The sequence below is a fragment of the Hemitrygon akajei genome, unplaced genomic scaffold (genome assembly GCF_048418815.1).
Source record: "Hemitrygon akajei unplaced genomic scaffold, sHemAka1.3 Scf000045, whole genome shotgun sequence".
NCBI classification, from domain to species: Eukaryota; Metazoa; Chordata; class Chondrichthyes; order Myliobatiformes; family Dasyatidae; genus Hemitrygon; species Hemitrygon akajei.
The window spans coordinates 6,466,505-6,486,941 of NW_027331931.1; the positions used below are offsets into that span (position 1 = coordinate 6,466,505).

A 20,437-nucleotide genomic window follows, 5' to 3' on the forward strand; every position below is an offset into this window, starting at 1 on the left:
TACTCTGCTATGTTCTATGCAGATGCAGGCGGAACAAACTTCAGCCGGAAAATGTAGCTGAGAGGCAGAGAAAATGCAGGGGAATAAAAATAACTAAACCTGAATTCACCCTGTGTGTCAAGGACAGGATACTCGATAATTTAAAATGGGACATTAAAGAGTATTAATTTAATACAAAAGCTAACCGACAGCGACAGGAAAGTCACGCTCTTTAGACCCTAATAGGAGATCGCATTGTGCAGTTCGAATAGCGGCCTGCTGTCCGATAGTAATGTTGTGCACCACCCTCTCAAAGAAGCAAAAGTGTGCAAATACCTGTTATAATTTCTAAACAAGAATGGAACAGGCATCTCACAAATATGGAAGGTTTGTACATATCAAATGTGGACCAATTTCCAATTAGTTGCCTTCACCAGCACATATTTCTTTCTAACAGATGTGGTCTCAGGTGGGGTGATGGAATAAGTCTGCGTCAGGACTTACACCATCACAGGAAGCATCCTGGGGAGCTGGGTGGCCTCCATTCATCAAATACAGACACGTCTGAGTAAAACTCTAGGGAGAGCTGCGCTAAAAGGATTTGAATTGAATTGAATTGAATTTATTACTTACATTCCTCATATAAATGAGTAAAAATCTTTACGTTACGTCTCCGTTTAAATGTGCAATGTCTCTGTCTAAATATGCAACTTACAGTAATTTATAATAAATGGTTTGAACAACAGGACAGCCATATAACTTAGCTATCATATCGGATGTGACTATCAGCTACTTGAACAAAAAAAACGAAGGAAATCGCAGAAATTTGCATTATAAAGTGGAACTGAGCTCGCAACACGGCACCATCTTGAAACAGATCCAGAAGAAACACAAATTAAACGAGATGATGTCGTTTCAATGGGCATTCAGAGAGATCTGGGTATCTATCATCCCTACTCATCACTTTCAGATCAGCAACTTGGATGAGAAACTGTTCCTGTTCAAGTGATGACAATTGGATTCAACAGTTTATATTGAATTTACAGTCTGCCACTGATTAGTTAAATCTCTGTATCGACCAGGGTCGAGAATCTACAACTGGTTTCGTCTGTTTGGCGCAGAGCTATTCGGTGAGCAAAATGAAAATTTCCAGAGATAAACCATCCCTTGTTTTATGTTCACCAGGATTTCTCTAATTACCTCTCATGGGGGAAACCTGCACTTGGAAGCAGTTAAATATTAGCTAGGCCACAGGAATGTCTGCACTAAACTCCCATCAGTCCCGAGGGTACAGCTCGTCAGCTCAGGGGTTGTATTCACCCCAGTTCGCCTCAGGACAGCAACACCTCCTCTTCTCTAATCTGTATAGTGTCTGTGACCTCACTGCTGCTTTGCCTCACTTGTACGGACTCTGTGTACATCTCCCGAGTAACTACAGAGGGAAAACATCTTTATAAGATCTCTTCCACCTCGTTTGGCTCCACTCGTGAAGTACCAGTCTGACCTTCCAGAGGGTCATTTTTTTCTTCCTCTCCTTCTGCTCGTAGTACATCTCTAGAAACTCTAATGATGCCGCTTCACCCTGTGTTCTAGAGCAAACTCATGACTTATTTTATCCATCCTAGTTAATGTCTTTAGTGTTCAATTGCATCTCTAATAGTCTGTAAGTATTTCATATGTTCAAACCTGCCATTAGTTGTAATGAACCCCTCCTGTGTCAGAAACAGGGCCAAAATTTCTCTCGAAAACCAAGGATCTCTAAGCATAGTTTCCTTGCCTTTTATTTTGACAGGACCATGCAGATTCTGTGCTCTCAGATTACACTTTTGATGGGCTCCCACTGACCAAGAACAACCTTTTGATCAAACAACCACTCCAATGCCCACTTGCCAGATATTTCTGATACCATCAAAGATGACTTCTCTCCGATTTTGAATTCTCACCCCGAGGACCAGGTCTATCCTTTTCCATAATTACCGTGACTGTAATCACTTTGCAATCACTGGATGGAAAGTGTTCCCCTCCACAACACTTCTGTCACCTGCACTGTCTCATTTCCCTCACAGGAGCTCCTGTATCACTCTCTCTCCAGTTAGCACTTCTGTGTGCTGATGAAGGAAAATCTTCTGAACACATTTGACTAACTCCGTCCTACCCAGCCATTTACTGTATGGGAGACCCCACCAAAATGTGAAGGTTTAAATCACCTACTATCACAAACTTATCTTTCTTGCAACAGTATACAAATCTTTCTATACCACGCAGACTGTTTATTGGTCTATAAAATAATCAATTTGACATGGTTATACATTTCTTTTTCCTCAGTTCTCCCTATAAAGCCTCACTAGATGAATTCTTCAGTTTGTCATCGCTGAGTAGTGCCGTGCTACTATTCCCGGCTAGCAGTGCCAGATTTCCCCCTTTCATCCCTTCCACGCTTTCACGTATAGAACAACGGAACATCGGAACATTCAACTGTCAGTCCTGTCATTCCTACAACCAAGTCACACTGATGGCTCGTATGTTAGAATTCCACGCACTGATCTATTCCCTCAGCTTATCCGGCTGTCCTACCGTAGTCCTTCAATTGAAATATACGCATCTCCAAACATTAGTCACACCATGTTCAACCTGTTACTTCCTGATATAAGAAATAGGAGCAGGTGTAGACCATCTAGTCCACCGAGCCGGCTCCACCATTCAATAATTCATAGTGATCATGGACTCATCTCCATTTACCCGACTTTCCCGATAAACCTATTTCCCCTACTTTGCAAAAATCTATCCAACTTTGTCTTAAGAATATTTACTGAGGTAGCTTCCATTGCTTCATTGGGCAGAAATCTCCACAGATTCACCACTCTGGGAATAACAGTTCCTCCGCATCTCTATCCTAAATAAACTCCATTGGATTTTGAAGGCTATGCCCCCGAGTTATAATCTCAACTACCAGTGGAACAAATTTACTGCCTCTATCTTAGCTATCCCTTTCATAATTTTATGTCTCTATAAGATCTTCACTCATTCTTCTAAATTACAGCAAATACAGTCCCAGGCAGTACAATTTCTCCTCATAGTCTAATCCCTACCTGTCTGGAATAAACTTGTCTGATTTCAACTTTATATGTAGGTTTAACAACATCTGTCTGCACAACCACGCAGACTACTAACACCACCCGTAGCTTATCAGTCCCTGTTCAGTTCAGATATACACCTTTTCTTCTCTACAGCCCAATCTTTCCTGGAAGAGAGCCCAATGATCATTTTTACGAGTATATTTAAACCGTTCTCATGTTACTACATATCAATTAATTAGGTGAGGGATTGTTGATCTGAGTAATCCAGGAAATTATAGGCCGGGAAAATTCAGGAGTCCTGCTCCTTTCACTCAGGTGAAGTTTTACATGGTGAGTGGAGTGATTCGACTATTACCGGTGTCAGGTCCCTGCGCTGAAACTGTTGGAATGACCAATGACTCAAGGCTGTTTTACCAGTGGGATCAATAACACTGCTTGATGAGAGTTTTCTGTGCCCAGTTAAGTAAGTTTCTTCATCTGTACTAGTGTGCGCCAACATGACCGAACTTTAGTTATAATGATCCCAGTGATCATACCTTTGTCCATTCTGAGTCTGACTGATGATTGTTGATTGTCGTCGTCTTGTTTCCACTTTGGTCCTGGTGCAGGAAAGCTCCACCTGCTGGTGCTGCCCTGAATTACAAACAAGCAGACAGTGAGTCAGAGAGAGTACGATTACAGTATTTGCAAATAACAGTATCGCCATCCCCTGTATCAGAGCATCTGTTGGCTTAGGGACAAAACATTCCCTGTTAATATCAACTCCCACACCATGTCTGTATGTCTGTTCAGTGCATATACTGTTAAAGTTACAGAGCAACAGAGCACAGATTCAGACCTTTCAGCCCATTGAGACAATGCTGACCACAGTGCTCACCGAGATGGTCACAATTTCCTGTGATGGGCCCATTTCCCTCCTGGCCTCTTCATTCTATCTACACATTCAAACTGCTTCTGGAATTATACAATTGGGTCTGTCTCATCCACTCCCTCTGGCAATTCCCTCCACATAATCACCAACCTCTACATGAAACCGTTGCTGCTCGTGTTGGTTTTGCAATCTATTTACCACTCCTCTGCCCATTTAGATCCCCTATAAGCTACGATAATCTTCACCATGAACACCATCCACTAATTTTGTGTCATCAGCGAACTTACTGGTCAAGCCTTGTACATTCATATCCAAATGTTTGTAGGATAGTAACTGTTCTGGAACCTGGTGTTGCGTGTCCTGAGGCACCTGTACCTTCTACCTGATGGCAGCAGCGAGAAAAGTACATTGCCTGGGCGGTGAAGATCTTTGATGATGGATGCTGCCTTTCTACTGCAACATTTTATGTAGATATGCTCAATGGTTGAGAGAGCTTTACCCATGACATCCTGGACCAAATTCACTACCTTTTGTAGTATTTTCTGCTCTACGGCATTGGTGTTCCTTGACCAGTCCATAATGCAGCCAGTCAGCAGAGTTTCCACCACACATCTAAAGAGGTTTGCCAAAGTTTTGATGACATACTGAATCTCCAGATGCCTGAGGAAGTAGAGGCACTGTTGTACTCTCTTCGCAATTATATTTTTATGAAGGGTCCAGGACAGGACCTCTGAGAGTGACTCCCAAGAATTTAAAGTTACTGACCCCCTCCAACTCTGATTCTCCAATGGGTACTGGCTCAGGTACCTCCGGCTTCCCTCTCCTGAATTCTACATTCAGTTTTCTGGTCTTATTGATACTGAGTGATAAGTTGTTGTTATTACACCACTCAGCCAAGTTTTCAGTCTCCTTCCTGTATGCTGATTCAACATCCCTTCTGATACAGCCCACAACAGAGGTGTCATCAGCAAACTTACATATGGTGGTGGAGCCATACTTAGCTACACAGTCACGGGCGTAAAGCGAGGAGACCGGGGGCTAAGTTTCAATATAATTATGGAGAAGGATAGGGCTGGAGCCAGGGTTGAGATTTTTGATTGGAGAAAGGCTAACTTTGAGGAGATGCAAAAGGATTTAGAAGGAGTGGATGTGGACAATTGTTTTATGGGAAGAATGTAATAGAGAAATGGAGGTCATTTAAAGGTGAAATTTTGAGGGTATGGAACCTATGTTCCCATTAGGTTGAAATGAAAGGTTAAAAGTTTGAGAGAGCCATGGTTTTCAAGGGATATTGGAAAATTGGTTAGGAAAAAGAGAGATCTACAATAAATATAGGCAGCATGGAGTATATGAGGTGCTCGAGGAATATAAAGAATGTAAGAAGAATCTTAAGAAAGAAATTAGAAAAGCTAAAAGAAGATACGAGGTTGCTTTGGCAAGTAATATGAAAATAAATCCAAAGGGTTTCCACAGTTATATTAATAGCAAAAGGATAGTGAGGGATAAAATTGGCCCTAGAGAATCAGGGTGGACAGCTATGTGTGGAGCTGAAAGAGATTGAGATTTTGAATAATTTCTTTTCTTCGGTATTCACTAAGGAGAAGGATATTGAATTGTGAAAGGTAAGGGAAACAAGTAGGGAAGTTATGACGATTAAAGAGGAGGAAGTACTGGCGCTTGTAAGGAATATAAAAGTGGACAAATCTCTGTGTCCTGACAGAATATTCCCTAGAACCTTGAGGGAAGTTAGTGTAGAAATAGCAGGGGCTCTGACAGAAATATTTCAAATGTCATTAGAAACGGGGATGGTGCCGCAGGATTGGTGTATTGCTCATGTGGTTCCATTGTTTAAAAAGGGTTCTAAGAGTAAACCTAGCAATTATAGGCCTGTCAGTTTGCCATCAGTGGTGGGTAAATTAATGGGAAGTACGCTTAGAGATGGCACATAGAATTATCTGGATAGACAGGGTCGGATTAGGAACAGTCAACATGGATTTCTGTGTGGAAGGTCATGTTGGACAAAACATTGAATTTTTTGAGGAGGTTACGAGTAAAGTTTACGAGGGTAAAGCAGTGGATGTTGTCTATATGGGCTTCAGTAAGGCCTTTGACAGGGTTCCGCATGGAAGGTTAGTTAGGAAGGTTCAATTGTTAGGTATTAATATTGAAGTAGTAAAATGGATTCAACAGTGGCTGGATGGGAGATGCCAGAGAGTAGTGATGGATAACCGTCAGGTTGGAGGCCAGTGACTGGTGGTGTGACTCAGGGATCTGTACTGGGTCCAATATTGTTTGTCATATACATTAATGATCTGGATGATGGGGTGGTAAATTGGATTAGTAAGTATGCCGATGATACTAAGGTTGGTGGTGTTGTGGATTATGAAGTAGGTTTTCAAAGCTTGCAGAGAGATTTAGGCCAGTTAGAAGAGTGGGCTGAACAATGGCAGATGGAGTTTAATAAGTGTGAGGTGCTACATTTTGGTCGGAATATTCCAAATAAGACATACATGGTAAATGGCAGGGCATTGAAGAATGCAGTAGAACAGAGTGATCTAGGAATAATGGTGCATAGTTCCCTGAAGGTGGAATCTCATGTGGATAGGGTGGTGAAGAAAGCTTTTGGTATGCTGGCCTTTATAAATCAGAGCATTGAGGATAGGTGTTGGGATGTGTTATGAATGTGAAGCAACTCTGAGGGGCCGAAGGGTACAAAGTCGCCTCCTCCTTTTTGAGAATCGCAAGATCGCTATTAATTCGGGTCTGGGACCCAGGAAATGAGAGAGAAACACTCAGAATACACAAGGTTTGGAATGTGTCCTGGCCTCAGCGGAACGGAACCACTGATAACGGCCATTGTCTCTTGGAGACGGAATTGTGTATTGAGTACTGTACTATTCATTGAAACCCCTCAGGGGACAACCAGAGTGGTCTGTTTGAGGGATTGCATCATCCCAACCTGATTGACATCTGAAACCCCGTGAGTAAGGATAAAAGAGGGTCTGGGGAACAACCCTTTGAGACGCACCAGGAGAAATGCTAGAAATCCCGTGACAGCGTTTGATAGCGAAAGCCGGTGGGGGCTCGTATGCGTCCTCCCTTTGCCTGGGGTGGCGCGCTCATCACGGAAGAACGGTTTAGCTAAAGGAGAGGCCACAAGTGAACGGCCACGACAATGAGACTCCTGATGGATCGAAATCATAAAGGAAAGCCGGCAAGTTTTTCTCCAAATCTCTCTCTCTCTCTCTCTCCAACAATTGCAACACAGCGGTCCCCAACGGCTGCAGCCTGCATGAACTGAGTGAACTTTAGATTTCCATCGGACAATTCATTATCCCCTAGACAACGATAGAGCTTATTTCTTATTGATTATTATTATATCCGCACTTTTAGGTTTAGTATTGATGACGTATATTTGTAAATTTGCATTGATATTATTTTCGTGTATTTTTACTAATAAATACTGTTAAAATAGTATCAGACTTCAACGGACCTCTTTATCTTTGCTGGTAAGTGACCCAGTTACGGGGTTCGTAACAGATGTAATGTTAAAATTGTACAAGGCATTGGTAAGGCCAAATGTGGAGTATTGTGTACAGTTCTGGTCAACAAATTATAGGAAAGATATCAACAAAATAGAGAGTACAGAGAAGATTAACTAGAATGTTACCTGGATTTCAGCACCTAAGTTACAGGGAAAGGCTGAACAAGTTAGGTCTTTATTCTTTGGAGCAAAGAAGGTTGAGGGGGGATTTGATGATGTATTTAAAATTATGAGAGGGATAGACAGAGTTGACATGGATAGGCTTTTTCCATTGAGAATAGGGGAGATTCAAACAAGAGGACATGAGTTGAGAATTAGGGGGCATAAGTTTAAGGGTAACACGAGTGGGAATGTCTTTACTCAGAGAGTGGTAGCTGTGTGAAACGAGCTTCCAGTAGAAGTGGTAGAGGCAGGTTCGGTATTGTCATTTAAAGTAAATTTGGATAGGTATATGGACAGGAAAGGAATGGAGGATCATGGACTGAGTGTGGGCCAGTGGGACTAGGTGAGAGTAAGCGTTTCGCACGGACTAGAAGGGCCAAGATGGCCTGTTTCTGTACTGTGGTTGTTATATGGTTATACGTACACATCCCTGTGGTACTCCTGTGCTGATGGAGCTTATGGAGGAGATGTTTTTGCCAATCTGAATGGAGTGGGGTCTACAAGTGAGGAAATCCAGTATCCAATTGCACAAGGATGTATTAAGTTCAGGTCTTGGAGTTTACTGATTAGTTTTAAAGGTACTCTGATAATTTTTAATTTGAACTTCCTCAAAATCCCTTATGAGGCAAATGACATTGAGCTGCATCTCCAATTCCTTAACACATTCTCTGAGGAGTTGCTGCTTGGTGCACCTGGTGCAGATGTGGTTATCTGGGAGGCTGGAGGTGTTCCCAGAATTTCCAGTAAGTTCTCTTTTTTTTATTTTAAACAATGCACAAACATCAACTGATTTCACAATGCTTGTGATGTTTTGCTGAAATGCAATGCCCATATTCATTAGTTTTCTCTTCATTCCAATACAGTCCATACATCAATGTTCACAACATCCATCCCCAATACCTCCCCACATCACTGTCAATCTCTTACATCTCCTCCTGAGGTGACTTGTCTCTTTTACTGAGGGGTAGTGATCAGACAATTAAAAAAAAACATGCAGCACTCCTTCTTGGGCTGTTACTGAATAACGGCTCACCAAAGATAACGGAAAAAGCAAATAACAAAGCTCTACATCATGTACTGTGAGTTTAATTAAGACCAAGAGTAATGCGGCAACATTCTGTAACAATGAAATTAAAATTGTAATGGCTCCTTTTACCCTGCCTTGTGTGCATTTAATTCAATCTGTGCTGGTGATTCTTCCTCCGGCTCACTGCCCCAGGGGCGATGGTCCTCTCCCAATCCTGATCCCGCAGACTATCCCAACACAGAATAGAAAGGAAACCACCGCCTGTTTAGGAACAGTGAGCATGCGCAAAGTGATTGCTACATCATCAGTGCAGGGGGTGGCGGGGCTGAAATGAAACCTGCAGATGCTGCAGATCTGCGGTAAAATGAGAGGGGGACACAGGATCCTGTGACTGGTGGAGGGTCTCCCGTGACAATAAACCAGATCCTCATTTTCATTTTGGGGAAATATCAGATAGACTGGGACTTCTGGAGGGAGGCTTAATTGAAGTGTACACATTTTTGAGTAGCTCAGAAAAATAGAAAAGACTAAATTCTCACACAAATGGGTAATATACCCAGAAACTTTGGCTGCATTTCGACCGGTGGGAAGAGTGGAATGGAGTCAGGAGAAATATTCCCCGCCCACAATGAAAGGACATGTCAGATGTAGATCTCACAGCCTTGTCCAAACGGACGAAAGACGGGTGTGTTCCCAGCATCATCGCCTCATCCTCACCCCTCCCGAGGAGCAGAATAACAAGGGCTGAGCATCAGCTCATCCAAGGCGGTTTGGGGTGAAGGTCCCACAACCCGGACTGACTCCAGCAGGTTCCGTCCAGGAAGGCAGGCGAAGGCCACCAGTTCGAGTGAGTTAACAGGACTCACTGCCCTGCATCAGACCTCCTCACTCGGGACTGGTTTCAATACTCACCAATGGGAAATTTATGTCTTCCCCATCCCCCAGCTCCCTGCCCGGGGGCATTTTTTTTCGATCCCAAAACAGATTCAACAAAGAATACAAAGGAAAACACCGCCCATCCGGGAATGTGAGCATGCGCAAAGTGATCAATGCGTCATCAGAGGGGAGGACTGTCCAGGGTGATCTGCTTTGGGATGGAGTGTCTTCAGTCGGTGCAGTGTCTTGTTGTTTAGGATTTTCATAAACAACAGTTTTATTGATGTAAACTGGAATTGCCAGCAGGATAAACACAGATTGCATCAGGTAACAGAACCCCTCTCATCCCTGGTCTTTGTCTCCTGGGAAACTAAACACTTTGACAATGTCGACTGTAGGTATCCCTTCCTCTCAAAGTGAGTGAATCATTCAGATCACTGATCACTGAGAGCAATTATGGTTTGTTGGTTACTGAAGTTCGCCCTAGGTGGTTTGGATGGAGTTGATGTGGAGTTCGGGGTGTCACAGTGAAGGAACCGGGCAGCCAAACACTCTGACCTTGTGACCTCCAGCCCCGGATGGTGCCGCGGGGACCTCCTGCAAAGCACAAGCGCGGTGCCCACCCCAACTGTCGCCGGCGGTACTCCTGATCGGGCGGCAGTGAGGAAGGGGCTGATCTCGGGTTTGTGTAAATTGAGGGTGGGTTGCAGTGGGAAGTGTCCTAGGCCGACCTCTGCTTGACAGCCAGAGGCTCCAGGCTCTCTACATCTCATGCCCTCCACCTCTTCAATAACTTCCAGTTCCCCGGTCCTGAGCACCTCATTTTCACTATGGATGTCCAATCCTTATACACTTCCATTCCCCATCAAGAAGGCCTCAAAGCCCTCCGCTACTTTCTGGACAATAGACCTCACCAGTTTCCCACCACCACCACACTCCTCCAGTTGGTGGAACTGGTACTCACACAATAACTTCTCTTTTGGCTCTTCCCACTTTCTTCAGACCAAGGGTTCAGCTATGGGCACTCGCATGGGCCCCAGCTATGCCTGCCTCTTCGTGGGTTATGTGGAACAGTCTATGCTTCAAATCTATACTGGTACTGCTCCCCAACTTTTCCTTCGCTACATTGACCACTAAATTAATGCTGCTTCCTGCACCCAGGCTGAGCTCATCAATTTCATCTACTTTGCCTCTAACTTTCACCCAGCCCTCAAATTCATTTAGTCCATTTCGGACATTTCTCTCCCCTTTCTCGATCCTCGGTCTCCATCTCTGGAGACAGACTGTCCACTGACATCTTCTATAAACCCAATGACTCCCATAACTACCTTGATTATACCCCTTCCCACCCTGCCAAATGTAAAAATGCTATTCCCTGTTCCCAGTTCCTCTGTCTCTGCCGCATCTGCTCCCAGGATGAGGCTTTCCATTCCAGGACATCTCAAATGCCCTCTTTCTTCAAAGATCGCGGTTTCACTTCTGCCAACATCAATGATGTCCTCACCAACACCTCCTCCATTTCCCGCACTTCGGCCCTCACCCCATCTTCTCGTCACCACAACAGGGACCGAGTTCCCCTTGTCCTCAACTACCACCCCGTCAGCCTCTGGATCCAGCATATTATCCTCTGCAACTTCCTCCACCTTCAACAGGACCCCACCACTAAGCACATCTTTCCCTCTCTACCCCTCTCTGCTTTTCGCAGGGATCGTTCGCTCCGTGACTCCCTGGTCCACACGACCCTCCCCACAGATCTCCCACCTGGTACTTATCCCTGCAAGCGTAAGTGCTACAACTGTCCCTACACCTCCTCTCTTACCACCATTCAGGGCCCCAAACAGTCCTTCCAGGTGAGGCAACAATTCACTGGTGAGTCTGTTGGGGTCATCTATTGCACCCGGTGCTCCCGGTGTGGCTCCTCCACATCGGTGATAGCCAACGCAGATTGGGGGTCCGCTTCGCCAAGCACCTCCGCTCTGTCTGCCACAACAGACAGGATCTCCCGGTTGCCACCCACTTCAACTCTGCTTCACATTCCCATTCTGGTATGTCCACACATGGCCTCCTCTACTGCCATGATGAGGCTAAACTCAGGTTGGAGGAGCAACACCTCATATACCGTCTGGGTAGTCTCCAGCCCCTTGGTATGAACATCGGATTCTCCAACTTCCTGTAATTCCCATCCCAGTTTGACTCTGTCCCCTTGTCCAGCTGCCTATCACTCCCTCATGGTTCCACCTCCTTCTACTGCCCAGTGTGCTATTCCCTATTCACCTTTCCTGCCTATCCCTTCCCTGCTTTCCCTCCCCCACCCATTTATCTTTCCACTTCCTGGTTTTTCACCTGGCATCTACTAGCCTTCTCCTTCCCACCCTCCCCCCACCATCTTAATAGGGCCTCTGCCTGCTCCCTCTTCAGTCCTGATGAAGGGTTCTGGCCCGAACCGTTGACTGCTCGTTTCCACGGATGCTGCTCGACCTGCTGAGTTCATCCAGCTTGTTTGTACGTGTTGCTTTGACTCCAGCATCTGAAACATCAAGTGAGAAACAGCAGGAGGTGGCCATTCAGCCCCTCCTACCAACAACAAGATGGCAGCTGCTCTCCCATCTCAGCCATATTTCTGCCGGATCCTCATTTCCTCGATCCCTTCGGTCTCCACACATCTGTCGACCTCATTTTTATGTGAGGACGATTGCCGAGTCTTCACCGCCCTCTGTGGTGGGGATTTACAGACATTCACCACCCTCTAAGTGGAGACATCTCCCCTCATCTCAGTCTCGGACAGTCCACCCCACCCCCTTTTTCAGAACCTGGGATCATGGTTCAACCAGTAATTATGTTGTGCATTTCAATGTGTTCACCTCTCAGTTCTCAAATCTCTAAATGAAGGTGTTTTTGCATTTGATCTTTCTTCAAATGACGACCCCACCATGCCAGGGATCAGTTTGGTGAATCTTCATTGCATTCTCTGTAACAAATACTCTCTAACCTCTTTGTTAATCCTCTATGGAATTAATTTCCATCTTCTGCAGCCCCGTGTTGCCCCAACTACTCACCTCCCACTCCTGTCACTATTTCAACCTTCTCACCTCCCCCCTCACCTGTATCCACCTCTCACTCCCCAGCTCCTGCCTCATCCCCAGCCCTCACCTCTTTTCTCTGACTATTTCCCATCCACTCTCAGTCCAGAGGGAGGGTCTCGGCCCAAAATTTTGATGGTCCATTTCCCTCCACAGATGCTGCCCGGCCCACTGAGTTCCTCCGGCAGTTTGTCCTTTGGTCCGTATAACCCGTGTTAGCATGAGGAGCCAGATTTTACACCATATCCCAGGTATAATATCAACCAAACCAAAATAATTGTTAAGGTCATTTTCACTCTTATACCCAATAACTCTTACAATAAATACAATGTACCTTTGACCTCCCTCCCTACCCACTGCACCTCAGTCCCTCTCAATTTAAACACACTCAGGATTTTGGTTTGTCCTACAGAAGTGGGTGATCTCACATTTCCCACATTGGGCTCCAGCTGACCTGTTGTTCCCACTCACTCCTTTTGCCTCCATAACCCCGAAACCTTTTGACAAGAAACACAGAACATAGAACAGTACAGCACAGGAACAGGCCCTCAATGCTGTGCTCAATCTATTCAATTAATGAAATGGCCAACTAAACTAATCTCTTCTGCCAGAACAATGTCCATATCCTTCCATTTTCCTCACATTCATGTGCTGATCTAAATATCTCTTAAAAGTCCCCAGTCTATCTGCCACTAGCATCACCCCAGGCAAGTTCAAGTTACACTCTCACTATAAATGCATGGCATCTTGTATTGGACATTTCTACCCCGGGTAAAAAGATATTCTGTGTCTACTCTATCTATGTGTCTCATAACCTTATGAATCTCAATCATCTCACCCTGGCCTGCGCCACTCCGGAGAAAACAACCCAAGCTTGTCCAACCTCTCGTAATAGCTCATGCCCTCTAATCCAGGCAATATCCTAGTAAACCTCTCCTGCACTCCTTCCAGGGCCATTGACATCCTTCCTGGAATGAGACAACCAGAACTGTATGAAATACTTTAGATGTGCCTAACTCGTGTTTTATAAGTTATGCAACATAACTTCCTGAATTTTGAATGTAATATCTTCACTAATAGACAAGCATGCCAATTGCCTTCTTAACCACCCTGTTAATCTGTGTAGCCACTTTCAGGGTGTGATGAACTTGGTTTCTGAGATCCCTCTGCCAATTGACACTGTTAACGGTCTTGTATTTAACAGTGTATTATCTCTATAATTGACCTACTGAGCTGCCAAGATGATCATCACTAATCAAATCTCACTTAGTTGTCTCACGTACTGTTGAATTTATTGTCAAGTGTGCATGTACAGGAAGGTACAGGTACAGAGAAACACTGATTTGCAGAAGCATCACAGGCAAGTACATTCAGATAACTCACAGAACAGAAATTATACAGTTCTGTATCATTATCAATATAGAAATACAAGTTTTATGTCATTACCAATATACAAATATGTATGCTCTGTCAATAATCAAAAATACACATTTTGTGTCAATAACAATGTGTAAATATACTTTTTTTTCCCAAGAGCAGACTTGGAAATGTCGAATTTGGTCTCTCAGCCAAATTGTTGACACAGTTTGGGAACAACTGGGCTCTAAGTACTGGTCCCTAGAACACACACTGGGACATCCTGCAGGCCCAAGAAGGGTCTGGTTATTCTTTTCTTTAAACACACAGACAACAAGAAAGGAACAGGCCGCTCAGCCCATCCTGTCATTCAGAAAGACCCAACACTGGTCCATCCTTGCCCCCAACACCACTTCAGTCCACTTTGCCCAGACCATTGGCCCCACTTGCAGCTCAACAGTCTGCCAGTGTTTGACCCGAAAAGTGGTGAATTTCTCTGCTCGACACCACTGTGGACTCAGACATTTCCACAGACGAGCCCTGCATGTCCGTTCCCCAATGTGAATGGGCTATTTCCCCCATCCTGCTCCCTCTCTGGATTGATAATAACTTTCCTACAGTAGCGTGAACACAACTATACATAATACTCTGCGCAGCCACACCAACTATTTATATGACTACAATATATTGTCCACAATCCAAAATGCAATGCCCTAACTGATGAAGGCCAGAATGATTAAAGACTTCGTTTCCAGCCTCTATACTTGCACGTCCACTTTCAGTGAACTGTGCAATTGTACTCCCAGGTCACTCTGTTCCACGACACTCCATGCCCTCCCATTCACTATACCAGTCCCACTCTGGTCTGACTGTCCAAAATGCACCATCTTTTACTTGCCCACATGGAAAACCATTTGTCATTCCTCAGTCCATCTCCATAACAGACCCAAGGTCCCTTTGAAATACAAAGTAACCTGTTGCAATATAAAGCAGACTCCCGAATTTTGTGTCAAACTTGCTAACCATGCTACGTACATTCATATACAAACCAATGGCATGAATAATGAATTACAAAGGTCTCAATTGTGACACACGCATTTCAATCATCACAGGCCTCCACTCGCTAGATCCATCTTCAACCATCACCCTCTGCTTCCTGTCATCGAGCCTGGTCTGAATCCACCTCTTCAGTTCCCCATGAGTCCCATGTCAACTAATCTTCCAGATCAGCTGCCATGTGGAATCTTGTTACAGACTTTAGCAAAGTCCATACAGACAACATCACTGCCCAACTTCACCTATCCCCATAGTTACCTCTTCAAAAATCTCCAGAATACTTGAGAGGCTTGACGTCCCTCTGGGTGGTGTAGTTGGTGATTTCCCCATAACCAACGTCTAACCACCCGAGACTTCAGCTTCACTGCAGACTCAGGAAGTTCTGATCCCAGCTGCAGAATTACCAACCTGTATACTGTCAGTTCCATATCCTCAGAGTCACCAGATGAATATTACAGTATAACCCACATACAGACTCCTCTCGGATGTTTTGATGTTTGTAGAGTTATCTATCTAGACTGAAGCCCGTATACTGACAGTTCTATATTCACAGAGACTCCATCCCAATATTATAACCCACACACAGACTCTCCTAGGATGCTCTGGCATTGTCAATTTGCTGTTGTGTTCCTACCATTTCCTATTCACAGACTAAGGTAGAACTGGAACCTAATGACTCTCTGCCTTGGCCAGTGCTCAGGCTGGTTCTCTGGTCTGTAGATTGTGAGAGGATGCAGACACACTTCAGCTTGTATCAGCAGCTAAACTGAGCACGTTTGATCACTATATCATTGCTGTGTGGGATCTCACCCTGCAGAATTGGCTTCCATGTTTCTCCACAGTGTAGCAGGAACAAAGCAGTTTTAGTGAAAAATCACAAAATAGAAAACTCTGGGAACTCAGTACTTCAGGCTACGTCTATGAAAGGAGAAATTGTGGAAGACCCAGTTTCAGAAATGGGACTGTCCAAGATCCTGCCAGATCAGCTGAGTGATTCCAGTATATCCTCCTTTCTTTACATTTCCTACAAAATTAGTTTTTTGTGTCTACTTCAATGCACATATATTATTTGGTTGCAAAATGTTTGGGGCACCCCAAACTGTTCAACAGATTTCTGTAAATGCCACCTCACCCCACCCCAGCAATTTGTCAGTTTTCAGTTCCTTCTAACCCTGATGTAAACACATCCCATACAGTAAATGCTCACAGCATCCTTTCCTCCCACTGTCATTCTGTTGCATTTGTTCCTGAGGCCACTGTCTGTACGCTGAGAGGTGGTGAACACAGAGGGATAAAATGTGCAACTCTTCTTCCAGCTCTGGCTGGCTGTTACCCTGGAAACGGAGGAAGTAACTCACCAAAAATAAATGGAAAAGGAAACACTGGAACTCATAACATATTATATTGAAATTGTTATGACAAAGATTAACACTGCAATATTTTGTAACAGTGAAGCTAAAACTCAAATGGCTGTGTTTACCCTGCCATGTTCTGTACCAATGTAACCTCAATTAACAAAAAATAATACACAATTCCTGGAAAACAGTGAGGTGAAACAGGAATAACTATAGACAATAGACAGTAGGTGCAGGAGTAGACCTTTAGCCAGCACCGCCATTCAATGTGATCATTGCTGATCACACACAATCAGTACCCCGTTCCTGCCCTCTCCCCATATCCCTTGAATCCGCTATCTTCTACTTCACAATGAAAACAAAGGTTAGAAGAAAGATTGCTGATAGATATCATTGAGCTGATGGGATACAGTCTGGACAAGACTGAACAGGATGGGCAGGGAACGAGCAGATCGAATCAGGTAGGAAAAGGGATCAAGAACAATCCCTGATGGTCCTCCAGCAAAACACAGGTACTGAATTAATAGTACACACTACTGTAGAAATGATTCTAAAATGACAACAGTAGATCAAATAAGAACTTTAGCATCACCAAATTTCATCAACACACCATAAAACATATCCCATCCGGATATCTCACACCTTCGTACAGCTACTTTCTTCTGTTGGCTTCCAGAAACAGCAGAGAACTGAACACAGCTGAACACATCATGGAAACCAGCCTCCCCATGGACTCGCTCTATACTTCCCGCAGCCTCAGTAAATCAGGCAACATAATCATCACTAATCAAACCTCACTGAGTTCTCTCAGGTCCTGTTGAATTTATTGCCAAGTGCACAAGTACGGGAAGGTACGGGGACAGAGAAACACTGATTTGTGGCAGCATCACAGGCAAGTACATTCAGTTAACACACGGAACACAAATCTCTGTCAGTAACAATATGGAAATATGTTTACGTCATCCTGCTAACAGGACCAGAACAACTGGGGCTGAGCGGTGGCTCATCTCAGACGGTTCGGTGTGAAGGTCTCACAACCCGGACCGACCCCGGCAGATTCTGTGAAGGAAGCGAGGCGAGGCCGCCAGTTCGGGAAAGTTCATCCCGTCCCCGTTTCTCTCTCCCTCCCCACCCCGACCTTTTATTCTCCAGTTCTCTTGTTTGAATTCGGGACCTCCCCGCTCCGGACCTGTTTCAATACTCACCGAAAGGAAATTGTTGGTGTCGCCCCGCAGAGTATAATCCGTCCCCGGCTTCCTGCCCTAAGGGGCGAGGGTGGGAATGGGAATGGGAACCCGATCCCGATCCCGATCCCACCGCCAACCCGCTTCAACAAAGAACGAAAAACAACACCGCCCTTCCCATTCTGAGCATGCGCGATGTCGCCAGCCCGTCACCAGGTAAGTGGGCGGGGTTACGGAACGAAGCTGCAGATCCACAAACCTGCCTGTGCAGGTAGACCCATTGTCTCAGATTGCTCCTGCCCCACCCAACTCATTTCTGCATACCTTGACGCTGTCTTATCCTCCCTTGTTCAATCCCTTCCCACCTATGTTCGTGACACTTCTCACGCTTTGAATTTTTTCAATGATTTAGTTCCCTCGCCCCCACCGCCTTATTTTCTCCATGGACGTCCAGTCCCTCTATACCTCCATCCCCCACCTGGACGGTCTCAAAGCTCTCCGCTTCCTTTTGCATTCCAGACCTAAACAATTCCCCTCTACCACCATTCTCCTCTGTCCAGCGGAATTAGTTCTTACTCTCAATAATTTCTCCTTTGGCTCCTCCCACTTCCTCCAAACCAAAGGTGTAGCCATGGGCACCCGCATGGGTCCCAGTTATGCCTGCCTTTTTGTTGGCTTTGTGGAACAGTCCATGTTCCAAGTCTTTACGGGTATCCATCCCCCTCTCTTCCTTCGCTACATCGACGACTGCATTGGCGCTGCCTCCTGTTCGCATGCTGAGCTCGTTGACTTCATTAACTTTGCCTCCAACTTTCACCCTGCCCTCAAATTTACCTGGTCCATTTCCGGCACCTCCCACCCCTTTCTTGATATTTCTGTCTCCATTTCTGGAGACGGCCTATCTACTGATATCTACTATAAGCCTACAGACTCTCACAGCTACCTGGACTATTATTCTTCCCACCCTGTCTCTTGCAAAAATGTTATCCCCTTCTCACAATTCCTCCGTCTCCGCCGCATCTGCTCTCAGGATGAGGCTTTTCATTCCAGGACGAAGAGATGTTTCCCTTTTTTAAACAAAGGGGCTTTGACGGTGGTGTCTGATAAGAGGATGCTGTCCAAGTTGCATGCCATCTTGGACAATGACTCCCATCCTCTCCATAATGTACTGATTAGGCACAGGATTACATTCAGCCAGAGGCTCATTCCACCGAGATGTAACACTGAGCGTCATAGGAAGTCATTCCTACCTGTGGTCATCAAGCATTACAACTCCTCCCTCGGCGTGTCAGACACCCAGAGCCAATAGGCGGGCCCTGGACTTACTTCAACTTGGCATGATTAATTTATTATTATTTAATTATTTATGGTTTTATATCGCAATATTTCTTCACTATTCTTGGTGGTGCGTCTGTAACGAAACCCAATTTCCCTCGGGATCAATAAAGTATGTCTGTCTGTCTGTCTGTCATCACCTCTGCTCTGAAACGCATCTCTCCCATTTCCCGCACATCTGCCCTCACCCCATCTGCCCACCACCCGACTCGGGATAGGGTTCCCCTTGTCCTCACCCACCACCCCACCAGCCTCCGGTCCAACGTATAATTCTCCGTAATTTCCACCACCTCCGACGGGATCCCACTACCAAGCACATCTTTCCCTCCACATTCCCTTTCTGCTTTCCGCAGGGATCGCTCCCGATGCGACTCCCTTGTCCCCCCATCCCTTCCCACCGATCTCCCTCCTGGCACTTATCATTGTAAGCAGAACAAGTGCTACACCTGCCCTTACACTTCCTCTCTCACCACCATTCAGGGCCCCAGAAAGTCCTTCCAGGTGAGGCGACACTTCACCTGTGAGTCGACTGGTGTGGTATAATGCGTCCAGTGATCCCGGTGTGGCCTTTGGTGAGACCCGACGCAGACTGGGAGACCATTTCGCTGAACACCTATGCTCTGTCTGCCAAGGAAAGCAGGATCTCCCAGTGGCCACACATTTTAATTCCACGTCCCATTCCCATTCTGATATGTCTATCCATGGCCTCCTGTACTGTCAAGGTGAAGCCACACTCAGGTTGGAGGAACAACACCTTATATACCGGCTGGGTAGCCTCCAACCTGATGGCATGAACATTGACTTCTCTAACTTCTGTTAATGCCCCTCCTCTCCTTCTTACCCCATCCCTGATATATTTAGTTTTTTTTCCACCCTCCTTTTTTTCTCTTTCTGCCCGTCACTCTGCCTGTCCTCCATCTCCCTCTGGTGCCCCCTCCCTCTTTCTTTCTCCCGAAGCCTCCCGTCCCATGATCCTTTCCCTTCTTCAGCTCTGTATCCCTTTTGCCAATCACCTTTCGAGCTCTTGGCTTCACCCCAACCCCTCCGGTCTTCTTTTATCATTTCGCATTTTCCCCTCCCCTCGTACTTTCAAATCTCTTACTATCTTTCCTTTCAGTTAGTCCTGAAGAAGGGTCTCGGCCCGAAACGTCGACAGTGCTTCTCCCTATAGATGCTGCCTGGCCTGCTGTGTTCCACCAGCATTTTGTGTGTGCTGCAGATGCTGCGGATCCGCGGTAAAACAGGATCACGTGACCGGTGGAGGGTCTCTCACGTGACCTGGTGACTCCGCTCCTCGCCCCTCACACTCCGCCCGATCTCCCCACCACATTTCCCATGTTATTCCATATTTACACCAGGTACATGTTTAACATTTTCCCTCCGTATATTCCCGTGCCATCCCTCCACCTCCCTGGGTTAGGGGTTACGAGTTTGAATTCCATTCCGGTCCGACTAACATTTTAGATCCAAAATAGAATTGTGCAGGTTTCATGTAAATCAGTCTATGTTTATAAACATTAATTTCTATTCACATT

At 45.3% G+C, this 20,437-nt stretch overlaps 1 protein-coding gene across 3 annotated transcripts in view; it reads right to left on the minus strand.

The window, feature by feature from the left end:
* LOC140720661 (NACHT, LRR and PYD domains-containing protein 3-like) overlaps positions 1–17,714 on the minus strand; it is a 50,965-nt gene extending 33,251 nt beyond the window's left edge. For all 3 annotated transcript variants that reach the window (XM_073035514.1, XM_073035512.1, XM_073035513.1), the window contains exons 1-2: positions 17,589–17,714; positions 3,593–3,689 (exon numbers count right to left, since the gene is read on the minus strand). The gene's annotated coding sequence lies outside the window, so the exon portion shown is untranslated. The remainder of the gene's footprint in view (positions 1–3,592; positions 3,690–17,588) is intronic.
* Positions 17,715–20,437: the final 2,723 nt, after the last annotated feature.